The sequence below is a fragment of the Elephas maximus genome, chromosome 20, assembly GCF_024166365.1.
Source record: "Elephas maximus indicus isolate mEleMax1 chromosome 20, mEleMax1 primary haplotype, whole genome shotgun sequence".
Lineage (NCBI taxonomy): Eukaryota > Metazoa > Chordata > Mammalia > Proboscidea > Elephantidae > Elephas > Elephas maximus.
This window is the reverse complement of record NC_064838.1, coordinates 3,959,002-3,975,975: the sequence shown is the minus strand read 5'-3', so window position 1 is coordinate 3,975,975 and position 16,974 is coordinate 3,959,002.

Here is a 16,974-nt window from a genome sequence, read left to right as displayed (position 1 = left end):
GACCAGATACCTGTGCCTACACTAAACACTCCTGCCCCTTTAAGGCTGTAGGACAGAGCCTGTACCACACACTTGATGACCAACTACCTAGACATGTGACTTGAACCCATAGAAGAAAAGTGAATGGACTCCTAGGCTGATATACAAAATAACAGCTCTAGCCATCTAGTGACAGAATGTTAGACCTTCAAAGGTGAAAATAATCAAGCTAGCTCACTCAAGCAACCTATCTGGCCATAGAAAAACAAAACAAAGCAAGAAGTTAGGATACAGTAAGCAAACATAAACTAATACAATAATGCATAGATGGCTTGGAGACAACAGTCAATATCAAATCACATAAAGAAGCAGACCATGATCACTTCAACAAGCTCTCAAAACAATCAATGGATCTTCTGGATACAGGTCCCTTCCTGGAATTACCGGATACAAAATAGAGAAGATTAATATACAGAACTCTTCAAGACATCAGGAATGATATCAGGAAGGAGATCAGGCAATACACAGAACAAGCCAAGGAACACACAGATAAAACAGTTGAAGAAATTAAAAAGATTATTCAAGAACATCATGAAAAATTTAATAAGCTGCAAGAATCCAGGGAGAGAGAGCAATCAGAAATTCAAAAGATTAACAACAAAATTACAGAATTAGACAACTCAATAGAAAGTCAGAGGAGCAGAATTGAAAAAGTGGAAGGCAGAATTGGTGAGATTGAAGATAAAGCACTTAGCAACAATATATGTGAAGAAAAATCCAATAAAAGAATTAAAAAAAAAATGAAGAAACCCCTAAGAATCATGTAGGACTCTACCAAGAGAAATAACCTACGAGTGATTGGAGTACCCGTACAGGGAGGGATAACAGAAAATACAGAGAAAATTGTTGAAGATTTGTTGGCAGAAAACCTCCCTGATATCGTGAAAGATGAGAAGATACCTATCCAAGATGTTCATCAAACTTCACATAAGGTAGGTCTTAAGAGAAAGTCACCAAGACATATTATAATCAAAATTACCAAAACCAAAGATAGAGAATTTTAAGAGCAGCTAGGGATAAACGTAAAATCACCTAGGAAGCAGAGTCAATAGGAATAAGCTCTGACTACTTGGAAGAAACCATGCAGGCAAGGCGGCAATGGGATGACTTATATAAAGCATTGAAGGACAAAAATTGCCAGCGTAGAATCATAAATCCAGCAAAACTGTCAAATATAAAGGTGAAACTAGGACATTTCTAGATAAACAGAAGTTTAGGGAATTTGTGAAAACCAAAGCAAAACTACAAGAAATTCTAAAGGGAGCTCTCTGGTTATAAAATCAATAATATCAGATGTCAACCCAAGACTACAACACTGGACAGAACAATGAGATGTCAACCCAGACAGGGAATTCACAAAAATAAATCAAGATTGAAAAACGCTCAAAACAGGGAAACAGCAATGTTATCGTCTAAAAAAAGACAAAATTAAAACAATGAAGAAGGACCAAGAAATGTCATAGATCTTTCATATGGAGAGGAAGACAAGGCGATATAAAGAAATAAAAGATAGGTTTAAACTTAGAAAAATATGGGTAAATATTAAGGTAACCACAAAAGAGATTAACAATCCTACTCATTAAAACAAAATACAAGAAAAAAATAGAGACTCAGTGGAAACAAAATTAACAACAACAAATAATAGGAAAAGACAATATATAAGCTACTTAGCACATAAAATTAACTAGGAAAAAGAAACTGTCAAAAACACAACAGAAAAAAATCAAAATGACAGCACTAAACTCGTACATAATTACACTTAATCTAAACACACTAAATGCACCAATGAAGAGACAGAGAGTGGCAGAATGGATAAAAAAAACATGATCCATCTATATGCTGCCTAAAAAGAGAAACATCTTAGGCTTATACACACAAAAAACTGAAACTCAAAGGATGAAAAAAATTTACCAAGCAAACAACAATCAAAAAAGACCAGGAGTGGCAATGTTAACGTCTGACAAAATAGGCTTTAAAGTTAAATCCACCACAAAAGATAAGGGGGAAAAAAAAAAAAAAAGGAAGGACACTATATAATGATTAAAGGGACAATATACCAGGTTAAAAAAAAATTTTTTTTTTTATACCAGGAGGATACAATCATATTAAATATTTGTGCACCCAATGACAGTGCTGCAATATACATAAAACAAACTCTGACAGCATTGAAAAGTGAGACAGACAGCTCCAGAATTATAGAAGGAGGCTTCAAAACACCACTTTGGGTACAGGACACAACATCCAGAGAAAAGCTCAATAAAGACAAGGAAGATCTAAATGCCACAATCAACCAACCTGACCTCATAGACATATACAGAGCACTCCACCCAACAGCAACCAAGTATACTTTCTTTTCTAGTGCACATGGAACCTTCTCTAGAATAGACCACGTATTATGTCATAAAGCAAGCCTTAGCAGAATCCAAAATATCAAAATATTACAAAGCATCTTCTCTGACCATAAGGCCATAAAAGTAGAAATCAATAACATAAAAAGCAGGGAAAAGAAATCAAACACTTGAAAACTGAACAATACCCTGCTCAAAAATGACTGGGTTATATAAGACATGAAAGATGGAATAAAGAAATTCATAGAAACCAATGAGAATGAAAACGCTTCCAATCAGAACCTTTGGGACACAGCGAAAGCAGTGCTCAGGGGTCAATTTTTATCAATAAATGCATGTGTACAAAAAGAAGAAAGGGCCAAAATCAAAGAATCATCCCTACAACTTGAACAAATAGAAAGAGAGCAACAAAAGAAACCCACAGACACCAGAAGAAAGCAAATAATAAAAATTAGAGCAAAACTAAATGAAACAGAGAACAGAAAAACAATATAAAGAGTTAACAAGAACAAAACCCGGCACTTTGAAAAAATTAACAAAATTGATAAATCATTGGCCAAACTGACGAAAGAAAACCAGGAGAGGAAGAAAATAACCCAAATAAGAAATGAGATGGGCAATATTACAACAGACCCAACTGAAGTTAAAAGAATCAGATCAGATTACTAAGAAAAACTGTACTCTAACAAATTTGAAAACCTAGAAGAAATGGATGAATTTCTAGAAACACACTACCTACCTAAACTAACACAAACAGAGGTAGAAAAACTAAATAAACCCATAACAAAAGAAGAGATTGAAAAGGTAATCACAAAACTCCCAACAACAACAACAAAACACCCTGGCCCTGACAGCTTCACTGCAGAGTTCTACCAAACTTTCAGAGAAGAGTTAACACCACTAATACTAAAGGTATTTCAGAGCATACAAAAGGACGGAAAACTCCCAAACTCATTCTCTGAAGCCAGAATATCCCTGATACCAAAACCAGGTAAAAAAAAAAAAAAAAAAAAATTTTTTTTTTAAAGACACCACAAAAAAAGAAAATTACAGACCTATATCCCTCATGAAATTTGATACGAAAATCCTCAACAAAATTCTAGCCAATAGAATTCAACAACATATCAAAAAAATAATTCACCATGCCCAAGTGGAACTCATACCAGGTATGCAGGGATGGTTCAACATTAGAAAAAAATTAACGTAATCCATCATATAAATAAAACAAAAGACAAGAAACACATAATCTTATCAATTGATGCTAAAAGGCATTTGACAAAGTTCAACACCCATTCATGATAAAAACTCTCCGCAAAATAGGAATAGAAGGAAAATTCCTCAACATAATAAAGGGCATTTATACAAAGCCAACAGCCAAAATCATCCTAAATGGAGAAAGTCTGAAACCATTCCCCTTGAAATCAGGAATCAGACAAGGATGCCCTTTATCACCACCCTTATTCAACATTATGCTGGAGATCTTGGTCAGAGCAATTAGGCTAGATAAAGAAATAAAGGGCATCCACACTGGTAAGGAAGAAGTAAATGTATCTCTATTTGCAGATGACATGATCTTATACACAGAAAACCCTAAAGAATCCTCAAGAAAACTACTGAAACTAATAGAAGAGTTCAGCAGAGCATCAGGATACAAGATAAACATACAAACATCAGTTGGATTCTTCTACACCAACAAAAAGAACATCAAAGAGGAAATCACCAAACCAATACCATTTACAGTAGCCCCCAAGAAAATAAAATACTTAGGAATAAATCTTACCAGAGACATAAAACACCTAAACAAAGAAAAGTACAAGACGCTGCTGCAAGAAACCAAAAGAGACCTACGTAAGTGGAAAAACATGCCTTGCTCATGAATAGGAAGACTTAACATTGTAAAAATAACTATTCTACCAAAAGTGGTCTATAGATACAATGCAATTCTGATCCAAATTCCAATGCCATTTTTTAATGAGATGGAGAAACAAATCACCAACTTCAAATGGAAGGGAAAGAGGCCCCAAATAAGTAAAGCATTACTGAAAAAGAAAAACTAAGTGGGAGGCCTCACTCTACCTGATTTTAGAACCTATTATACCACCACAGTAGTCAAAACAGCCTGGTACTGGTACAACAATAGATACATAGACCAATGGAACTGAATTGGGAATCCAGACATAAATCCATCCACATATGAGCAGCTGATATTTGACAAAGACCCAAAGCCCATTAAATGGGGAAAAGACAGTCTCTTTAACAAATGGTGCTGGCATAACTGGATATCCATCTGCTAAAAAAATGAAACAAGAGCCATATCTCACACCATGTACAAAAACTCACTCAAAATAGATCAAAGAACTAAATATAAAATCTAATACGGTAAAGATTTGGAATAAAAAATAGCGACAATGCTAGGAGCCCTAATACATGGCATGAACAGTATACAAAACATTACTAACAATCCAGAAGAGAAACTAGATAACTGGGAGCTCCTAAAAATCAAACACCTATGCTCATCCAAAGACTTCACCAAAAGAGTAAAAAGATTACTTAAAGACTGGGAAAAAGTTTTTAGCTATGACATTTCTGATCAGCATCTGATCTCTAAAATCTACATGATACTGCAAAAACTCAATTACAAAAAGACAAATAATCCAATTAAAAAATGGGCAAAGCATATGAACAGGCACTTCACGAACGAAGACATTCAGGTAGCTAACAGATACATGAGAAAATGCTGAAGATCATTAGCCATTACAGAAATGCAAATCAAAACTACAATGAGATTCCATCTCACCCTAACAAGGCTGGCATTAATGCAAAAAACACAAAATAATGAATGTTGGAGAGGTTCTGGAGAGACTGGAATGATTATACACTACTGGTGGGAATGTAAAAGGGTACCACCACTTTGTAAATTGATTTGGCACTTCCTTAAAAAGCTATAAAATAGAACCACCATACAATCCAGCAATTCCATTCCTTGGAATATATCCTAGAGAAATAAAAGCCTTTACACAAACAGATATATGCACACCCATGTTCACTGCAGCACTGTTTACAACAGCAAAAAGGCGGAACTAACCAAGGTGCCCATCAGTGGATGAATGGATAAATCACGGTATATTCACACAATGGATTACTATGCATCGATAAAGAACAATGATGAATCTGTGAAACATTTCATAACATGGAGGAATCTGGAAGGTATTATGCTGAGTGAAATTAGTCAGTTGCAAAAGGACAAATATTGCATGAGACCACTATTATAAGAGCTCAAGAAATAGTTTAAACAGAGATGAAAATATTCTTTGATGGTTATGAGAGTGGGAAGAGAGGGAGGGAGGAGAGTTTGCACTAATTAGATAGACAGGAACTATATAAGTGAAGGGAAAGACTACACACAATACAGGAGAGGTCAGCACAACTGGACTAAACCAAAAGCAAAGAAGCTTCCTGAATAAACTAAATGCTTTGAAAGCCAGTGTAGCAGGGGTGGGGGTTTGGGGACCATGGTTTCAGGGAACATCTAAGTCGAGCGGCATAATAAAATCTATTAAGAAAACATTCTGCATTCCATTTTGGAGAGTGGAGTCTGGGGTCTTAAACATTAGCAAGCGGCCATCTAAGATGCATCAATTGGTCTCAACCCACCTGAAGCAAAGGAGAATGAAGAACACCAAAAACACAGGATAATTATGAGCCCAAGAGACAGAAAGGGCCACATAAATTACAGAGTACATCAGCATGAGACCAGAAGAACTAGATGGTGCCCAGCTACAACTGATGACTCCCTGACAGGGAACACAACAGAGAACCCCTGAGGGAGCAGGAAAGCAGTGGGACGCAGACCTCAAATTCTCGTCAAAAAGACCAGACTCAATGGTCTGAGTGAGACTAGAAGATCCCCAGAGGTCATGGTCCCCAGACCTTCTGTTAGCCCAAGACAGGAACCATTTCCAAAGCCAACTCTTCAGACAGGGATTGGACCGGACTATGGGATAGAAAATGATATTGGTGAAGAGTGAGCTTCTCGGATCAAGTAGACACATGAGACTACATGGGCAGCTCCTGTCTAGAGAGAAGATGAGAGGGCAGAGGGGGTCAGAAGCTGGCCAAGTGGACACAAAAATAGAGAGTGGACGGAAGGTGTGAGCTGTCTCACTAGGGAGAGAGCAACTAGGAATATATAGCAAGGTGTATGCAAGTTTTTGTATGAGAGACTGACTTGATTTCTTACTTAAAGCACAACAAAAATTAAAAAATAAACTAGCTGCATGCTGCTTACTAGACACATTCCTGAAACATTTTTCTCAGAAATATTGAAAATAAAGTAGTAGAAATCCTATAATATAAAATATTAATTTTAAAAAGATAGCTCATTCATACAAAACCCAATTAAGTTTAAGATAAAAGTACTTGACAAAGAAATTAACATAACCGAAATTATTATAAGAGAATTTATCACAGCTCTATGAAAACCAGATAGATAAAAGCGAAAAAAAATGCTAGTAAGAATATAAAAGGTTTACTTCCGGCCAACATGGTGCCATAGAAGCACCATGCCGTCCCTTCACAGCAAAGACCAAAAAACTAAGTAAAACAGAGACAAACATCACTCTTGGAACCCAAAGTGTCAAATTAAGAGATAAAGAATTCAGCCAAGCACCAAATGGAATAACAAACTGACAGAGACAGACAGAAGAGATACCTGCGGAGGTTCCCTATCAGCTAATTCTTGGATTCCTGTCAGAGATCGGAGGACAGAGAGCACAGGAAAGCAGCTTCATGGAGCTCCCAGCAGGAGACACAGCACCTGGTAACCAGTGATACACGCTTCCCCACCCCTTGTCCTCCTCTCCCTGCTGCTCTACCTCCATGCTTCCTGGCTGGCAGTGGTAGCTTCACCAGCCAGGAAGCACAGCATCTCTGCCACTTAGATTCACCCCACCCACATTGGAGATCTGGGAACTGGGAGTCCTGGAAAGCAGCTTCATGAAGTTCCCAGCAGGAAACAGAGCACCCGGTAACCAGTGATATACACTTTCCTGGCCCCCGCCCTTCTTTCCCAACCCTTGGCTTCCTCTGCTTCCCACTGGCCACAGTCTCTTGGCCAGGAGGCAACTGCTTCCACCTCGGGCCACTTAAATTCACCCCACCCACACTGGCCAACTTTCCGAGCACCATTTGTCAATTGCTTGTGTCACATTTTTAAATTTCTTTTGGTTTCTTCTGTGCCTCCAACCAGCTCCCCCACATTTCTCTTGTACACCTGGCTCCGTGTGCCATCTGCGATTCTTCTTGAAAGACTGTGAAGCACTGCTTTACTGGAGAGCCATTCCCCTGGCCTGCCACACCATGCTGGTGGGATCCCCCGGGCTTTGTTGTTGTTGCTTTGTTTTGATTTATTCTGTTGTATTTCTTTATTTGTTTTGTCTTTTTCTTTTCACGGCTTGGGAGCCCCCTCTGAACAGGCTTCAAAGCATGGCTTAGAAGCCACTTCCACAATCAGTGGAATCCCTGGGGGGGGGGTTCTTTTTCCTTTCTTTTCTTTTCTTTCTTTCCCTTTTTTCCTATCATCTTCATTTCTCAGTTGTCATCTCTCTATACTTACCTTCTTTTCCTATCTCCTGAATACCTGGCATTGTATGGCATCTATACTCCCTCTAGCCAGGCTATACTGCAGAGCCTAAGAGTCACTCCCTGGTCTTTGCAGCTGCACTGGTGGGAACCCTGGGGCTTTTCTTTCTTTTTTTCAAATTTATATCTAGTTACTTTCCCCCTTTTTTCTTTTTTGTTTTTTCCTCCATTTCTTGGTTTCTCATCTCTCCTCTCCAACAGCAAGCTTCCTTAGCACTCTTTTTATTTGTTTGTTTTTGGCTCCTATTTCTCTCTCCATGCTCTCTTTCCTATACCCATATTAGCGCCACTTATCAAAACCTCCCCCCTCCTTCCTGTCTACCTGCACTGTGCACTGAACATCATGCCCCCAAGTGGCACAGGCATGGCCTACTGGAACCTGACCAGCACTGATTCCTGGCCAGCACCGTCAGCCCTAGTTGGTGCCATAGACAACCCATTTCAGCCCCTCCCCTCTAGCTCTAGCTGGACCTGTCCTGCTGCACCATAGCTGAGTGACTGGACCTGCCCATTGAACTAGGAGGCGAAAAGCATCATGACCACAGATGAGCAAACAACAAAAAATGCACAGCCCGTCTGCTAAGACATAAACAAATAAAACAAACAAACAAACAAACAAAACAGAACAAAACAAACAGATCCACAATCAATAAATGAAGAAAATAACTACTGAGTGTCCCAAAGACAGCAGACAATATCAAAACATAATAAACAAAAAAAAAAGGACAAGATAGTTTCAGTATGCGTCCAAAATAAAACACCAGATGACTTTCCAGTAGAAGAAAAAGCACTAGAAATACTTGACAGGGGATTCAAATCTCTAATATTCAGAGCTACCAAAGAGATGAAGGAAAAAGCAGACAAAATGAGGAAAAAATAGACAAATTCATGGAAAACATAGACAAAACAATGGAAGAATTCAGGAAAATAATATAGGAACAAAATGCTGAAATAAATTTGCAACTAAAAATCATGCAAAAACAATAACTAGAAACCAAAAGATAAACAAGAAGATTTCAGAGATGGACAGTGTCACAGAAGGGCTGAGGAGCAATTTTGAAACAACGGAAGGCAGAATCAGTGACACTGAAGACAAACGCTTGGATATAACCCTGTTTCAGGAAAAATCAGAAAAAGGAATGAAGAAAAATGAAGAAATCCTGAGAATTATGTGGAATATAATCAAAGGGAAAAATTTGTGAGTAGTTGGAGTTCCATAATGTGGAGAAAAATGGAAAACACAGAGAGGATCATTGAAGAATTGCTGACAGAAAACTTCCCTAATATCATGAATGATGAAAAGCTGACCATCCCAGAAGCTCAACAAACCCCATATAGCATAGACCCCAAAAGAAAATCACCAAGGCATATCATAATTGCACTCACTAAAACCAAGGAAGAAAAATCCTGACAGCAGCTCGAAAAAAAGTTACATACAGAGGAGAAACAATAAAACTAATCTCTGATTATTCAGCAGAAACCATGCAGGCAAGAAGGCAATGGGATGACATATATAAAATCCTGAAAGAAAAAAAATTGCCAACCAATAATAATATATCCTGCAAAATTCTTATTCAAATATGATGGTAAAATTAGGACATTTCCAGAAAGACAGAAATTTAGGGAATATGTAAAAACCAAACCAAACTTACAAGAATTATTAAAGAGAGTCCTTCAGTCTTAGAACAAACATCAGACCACAGAGTGAATCTAGGATGCAAGATCGTACGAGGCAGACAACAATCTAAGAAATGAACACTCAAGAACTATCCAAAACCAAAAGTATTACAATGGGGAACCAGATAGGTTAATCTGTAAATGACAACAATGTCAGAACAATAAAAGAGGGAATGAACAGTGTAGGTATAGAACTTCCCAATGGAGAGGAAGGTAAGGCAACACCAAGTAATGATAGACAAGTTCAAACTTAGGAAGATAAAGGTAAATTTCAAGGTAACCACAAAGAAAGCTGACAAACCTACTCATCAAAATAAAGAAGAAAAACCTAGTCTCAATAAAAGCAAAATCTACAAAAACAAAAGAAATTCACAAACAAAAGCAGCTCAGCACACGAGAGTAAGAGGAACAAAGAAAATGTCAGCACCGCAAAAAAAAAGCACTACAAAATGACAGCAATCATACCTATCAATAATTACACTGAATGTAAATGGCCTAAATGCACCCATAAAGAGACAGAGAGTGATGGAATGGATAAAAAAAAAAAAAAAAAAAAAAAACAGGATCCATCAATATGCTGTCTACAAGAGACATCTTAGAAACAAAGATGTAAATTTACTAAAAATCAAAGGATGGAAAAAATATATTAAGCAAATAACTACCAAAAAAGATCAGGAGTGACAATACTAATCTTCAGATAAAATAGACTTTAAAACAAAATCCACTATAAAAAGCAAAGAAGGGCACGATACAATGATTAAAGGGACAATCCATTATGAAGACTTAACCATAATAATTATCTCTGCACCCAATGACATGGCTCCAAAATACATAAAACAATCTCCAACAGCACTGAAAAGAGAAATTGATAGGTCCACAATAATAGTAGGAGACTTCAACACACCACTCTTGGTAAAGGAAAGAACATCTAGGGGAAAAAAAAAAAAAAACAAAGATACAGAAGAGCTAAAGGACACAATCAGCCAACCTGTTCTCATAGACATATATAGAACACTCCACTCAACAGCTGCAAAGTACACATTCTTTTCCAACACATATGGAATGCTCTCCAGAACAGACCACATCTTAGGCCACAGAGCAACCTTCAATAAAATCCAAAATACAGAAATGATACAAAGTATCTTCTCTGACCACAATGCCATCACAGTAGAAAGTAACAAAAGGAGCAAGGAAAAAAATCAATTACATGGAAACTGAATAACATCCTGCTTAAAAACCACTGGGTAATAGAAGAAATCGGAGATGGAATCAAAAAATTCCTGGAATCAAATGAGATTGAAAACACATCATACCAAAACCTTTGGGACACAGCAAAGGCAGAACTCAAACATCAATTTATAGCAATTGATACACACATCAAAAAAGAAGAAAGGGACAAAATCAAAACTTTAACTACACACCATGAACAAACAGAAAGAGAACAGCAAAAGAAGCCCACATCCATCAGAAGAAAGGAAATAATAAAGATCAGAGCAGAAATAAATGAAATAGAGAACAGAAAAACAATAGAAAGAATCAACAAAACCAACAGCTGGTTCTTTGGAAGGTTTAACAAAATCAACAAACCACTGGTCAAACTGACAAAAGAAAAACAGGAGAGCATGCAAATAACTCAAATAAGAAATGAAATGGGGGACATTACAACAGAACCAATGAAAATAAAAAGGGTCATAATAGGATATTATGAAAAATTATACTCCAACAATTTGAAAACCTAGAGGAACTGGACAAATTTCTACCTACCCAAACTAACACAAAATGGTGTTGAAAATATGAACAAGCCCATAACAAGAGAAGAGATTGAAAAGGTAATAAAAAGCTTTCAACAAAAAAAAAGCCTTGTCCCAGATGGCTTCACTGGAGAATTCTACCAAACATTCAAAGAGTTTACACCAGTACTACTCAAAATATTTCAGAATATAGAAAAGGAAGCAACACTTCTGAATTCATTCTATGAAGCCGGCATAACCCTGATACCAAAACCAGGCAAAGACACCACAAAAAAAGAAAATTACAGACCAATATCTCACATGAATATAGATGCAAAAATTCTCCACAAAATTCTAGCCAATAGAATTCAGCATGATATCAAAAAAATAATACAACACAACCAAATAGGATTCATACCAGGTATGCAATTTTTATGCAAAGATGGTTCAACATTAGAAAATCAATCAATGTAATCCACCACATAAATAAAAGGAAAGGAAAGAATCACATGATCATCTCCATCGAAGCAGAAAAGGCATTCAGCAAAGTCCAACACCCATTTCTGATAAAAACTCACAAAAAAAATAGGTATAGAAGGAAAATTTCTCAACATAATAAAGGGCATCTATGCAAAACCAACAGCCATCATCATTCTTAATGGAGAGAGGCTGAAAACATTCCCCTTAAGAACAGGAACAAGACAAGCATGCCCTTTATCACCACTCCTATTTAACATTGTGCTGGAAGTCCTAGTTAGAGCAATAAGGCAAGAAACAGAAATAAAGGGCATCCAGATTGGTAATGAAGACATTAAACTGTCCCTATTTGCAGATGATATGATACTGTACATAGAAAACCCAAAGGACTCCATGAGAAAACTATTGGAACTAATAGAAAGATTCAGCAGAGTGGCAGGATACAAGATAAACATAAAAAAATCATTTGGATTCCTCTACACCAATAAAGAGAATGATGAAAAGGAAATTAGGAAAACAACATCATTTATAATAGCCCCTAAAAAAATAAAATACTTAGGAATAAATCTAACCAGGGATGTAGAAGGCCTATACAAAGAAAACTACAAAATACTATTGCAAGAAACCAAAAGAAATCTACATAAATGGAAAAACATACCATGCTCATGGAGAGGTAGACTCAACATTGTGAAAATGACAATTCTACCCAAAGCAATTTACAAATACAATGCAATCCCGATCCAGATACCAACAACATTCTTTAAAGAGATGGAAAAAATTATCATTCACTTTATATGGAAAATATCATTCACTTCATACAGATGAGTAAAGCACTATTGAAGAAGAATAAAGTAGGAGGACTTGCACTACCTGACCTCAGAACCTATTGTACAGTTATGGTGGTCAAAACAGCCTGGTACTGGTACAACAGATACATTGACCAATGGAACAGAATTGAGAACTTAGATGTAAACCCTATGGTCACCTGATCTTCAAGAGCCAAAATCCATCAGATGGGGAAAAGACATTCTTTTTAACAAATTGTGCTGGCAAAAATGGATGTCCATCTGCAAAAAAATGAAACAGGGCCCACACCTCACACTATATACAAAAGCTAATTCAAAATGGATCAAGACCTAAATATAAAGCCCAAAACTATGAAGTTCATAGAAGAAAAAATAGGATCAACACTAGAGGCCCTAATACACAGCATTAACAGGATATAAACCACAACCAACAACACACAAACTCCAGAAGATAAGCTAGATAACTTGGATCTTCTAAAAATTAAACACTTACACTCATCAAAAGACTTCACCAAAAGAGTAAAAGAGAACCTACAGACTGGGAAAAACAATTTGGCTATTACAAATCAGACAAAGGTCTAATTGCTAAAATCTACAAGAAAACCCAACACAGCTACAAGAAAACGACAAATAATCCAATTAAAAAATGGGCAAAGAAATGAATGGACACTTAACCAAGGAAAACATTCAAGGGGCCAACAGACACATGAGGAAATGCTCATGATCTCTAGCCATTAGAGAAATGCAAATTAAAACCACAATGAGATACCATCTCACCCCAGTATTACTGACAAGAATTAAAAAAAAAAAGAAAATAACAAGTGCTGGAGGGGCTGTGGGGAGATCAGAACTCTTATGCACTGCTGGTGGGAATGCAAAATGATACAACCATTTGGAAAATGATATTGCACTTCCTTAGAAAGCTAGAAATAGAAATATTATATGATCCAGCAATCCCACTCCTAAGAATATATCCTAAAGAAATGAGTCATCACACGAATAGACATATGCACACCCATGTTCGCTGCAGCATTGTTCACAATAGCAAAAAGATGGAAACAACCTAGATGCCCATCAACAGAAGAATGGATAAACAAACTGTGGTACATACAGTGGAGTATTATGCAACAAAAAAGAACAATGTTGAATCTGTGAAGCATCTCATAACATGGATGAATCTGGAAGGCATTATGCTGAGTGAAATAAGTCACTCACAAAAGGACAAATATTGTATGAGACCACTACTGTAAAAACTCATGAAAGGGTTTACACACAAAAAGAAACAATCTTTGATGGTTAGGAAAGGGGGAGGGGTGTGGATGGAAAAACACTATATAGACAATAGATAAGTGGTAACTTTGATGAAGGGTAAGACAGTACACAATACTGGGGAAGCCAGCACAACTTGTACAACAGAAGGTCGTGGAAGTTCCATAGATACATTCCAACTCCCTAAGGGACAGAATTGCTGGGCTGAGGGCTGTGGGGACCATGGTCTCAGGGAACATCTAGCTCAGTTGGCATAACATAGTTTATAAAGAAAATGTTCTACGTTCTACTGTGGTGAGTAGCATATGGGGTCTTTAAAGCCTGTGAGCAGCTAAGATACTCCACTGGTCTCATCCCTTCAGGAGCAAGGAAGAATGAAGAAAACTAAAGATACAAGGGAAAAATTAGTCCAAAGGACTGATGGGCCACATCTACCATGGCCTCCACCAGATTGAGTCCAGTACAACTAGATGGTGCCTGGCTACCACCACTAAATGCTCTGACAGGGATCACAATAGAGGGCCCCAGACAGAGCTGTTGAAAAACATAGAAAAAGATTGTAACTCAAAAAGAAAGACCAAACTTGCTGGCCTGACAGACTGGAGAAACCCTGAAAGTATGGTCCCTGGGCACCATATCAGCTCAGTAATGAAGCTACTCCTGAGGTTCACCCTTCAGCCAAAGATTGGACATGCCCATAAAACAAAATGAGACTACAGGGGCACGCCAGCCCTGGGGCAAGGACTAGAAGGCAGGAGGAAACAGGAAAGTTGGTAATAGGGAACCTAAGGTTGAGAAGGGAGAGTGTTGACATGTCCTGGGGTTGTTAACCAATGTCATAAAACAATAGGTGTACTAACTGTTTAATGAGAAACTAGTTTGTTCTGTAAACCTTCATCTAAAGTACAATAAATTTTTTTTAACTTAAAAAGAAGAATATAGAAGATTTAAACAACAAAATTAACAAACATGATATGTCTGCATCAAAAAAGAAATAAGGAAGAAAGAGTTGGTTGGACAGATGGGGGAAGAAGGGAAGAAAAGAGGAAATGACAAATATTTTTGAAGCATTAATGGAATATTTATAAAAATTAACCAAGTACTAGGTTACAAGGTATTATTGAATTACAATTCAATAGATTGTATCATCTAGTTTACATTCTCTTCCCAGCTACAATTAAATTAGAACTCAAAAAATTTTTTAAAGTATTTTAATAGAGAAAAATAACTACAAATAAACAGGATAAACATCCTCAAAGAATATGTTGACTAACACCAATTCAATATATTTGAAAAATTAGATAAAGAAAATAACTTTTCGGAGCCCTGGTTGAGTGGTTGTTAAAAGCTTGGCTGCTAACCAAAAGGCCAGTAGTTCGAATACACCAGCTGCTCTTGGAAACCCTATGGGGCAGTTTTACACTGTCCTATAAGGTTGCTATGAGTCGGAATTGACTGAATGGCAACATGTTAAACAGCTTTTTACAAAAATTTAACTTACTAAAAGTGACCAGAAAAAATTGACAACCTAAATAAACTAGTAATCTTTAAAGAAATTGAATCAGTAGTCCAAAATTGCTGCCCCTGTACCCTCCAAAAAAAAAAAAAAAATACAGCTAAATTTACAGAGGGTTTTTAGCAAAACTTTGAGGTACTTAGAGTCTTTCAGAGAACTGAAAAAGTAGTATTCTCAACTTATTCTGTAAGTCCAGCAAAATCTTGATTCAAAACAAGGGCAGACAAGGGCAATACAAGAAGTGAAACTGACAGGAGAGTTTTCTAATGATCATAAAGGGAAAAGCCCTTAAAGAAAATACTAGGAAACTGAATCTATCAATGTATAAAATAGATAATTTTCTATGAATAAAGTCCTTTCATCACAAGAATCTTTAAATATCATTCATCATATCAATTGATTAATAGAGGAAAACTTTATAATAATCAAATAAGACACACAAAAAATTTGAAAAAGTCAATGCCCATTTATGACAATTAAGACTAGAAGACTTCCACATAATGTTTTAGATAAAGAATAAGAAGGAACATTAGTCAACTCAGCAGTAAAGCTAGTAAAACATTAGTAATGAAACCAGAGAAAGGCAATACAAGGACACAGTCATACAGCATTCCTCCCTATGATTATGAATGCAAAAATCCTATATACAATATTAGCAAATAGCAAAATCAGTAGTGCATAAATACAATTTATGATGACAAAGAAGGGTTTAACTTAGAAATGTAAGATGGCTCAACATCAGAATATCTCCTAAGATAACATACAAATTAACTTAACAGATTAATGAAGAACAACCATATGATCTTGGTTGTTTTGGAAAAATAATTTTATAAAATTCAGCAGTCATTTATGCTTTAAAAAAAGATACAGAAAATGTAAAATAGAAATTTCCGTAACCTAGCACTATATAGACCACTCTGTGTGTGTATATGTCTTGCCCATCCCAAAAAGCTAAAAGCACCAATACATAAAGTAGATGTACAACAGTTTTATTGAAGCCTAGCTTTCAGGGTCCAAAAGAATAAAATAAAATAAAAAACAAAATAAAAATTGGTCTAGGTATATAAATAGTGGCACAATGCCATGGAGTCCTTTAAAAAGAATAATACAAAACTGTAACAATGGACTTGGAGAGATTTATTTTACTATTGTTTGTTTATTCTGTATTTATTATAGGAAATATACATAAATTATTTAAAAACAAGTTTAGAGAAATGTATATAATATAAACACATTTATATAAAACAATGAACTAAAATATATATGCCAACATATTTGCAAATTCTTATGTAAACATGGAGAACAGTATGAAAGTATACACACCATCATGGCATGGGGCAGAGAAAGCATTTCAGAGGAATATGGAGATAAAAAACAGAAAGAAGAGGTAGCACAAAAAAATTAAAAGATTTTTAATTTATAAAATTGTATGAGTTTGAATATCTAACAAATGTTGATGTTTGTTATTGCAG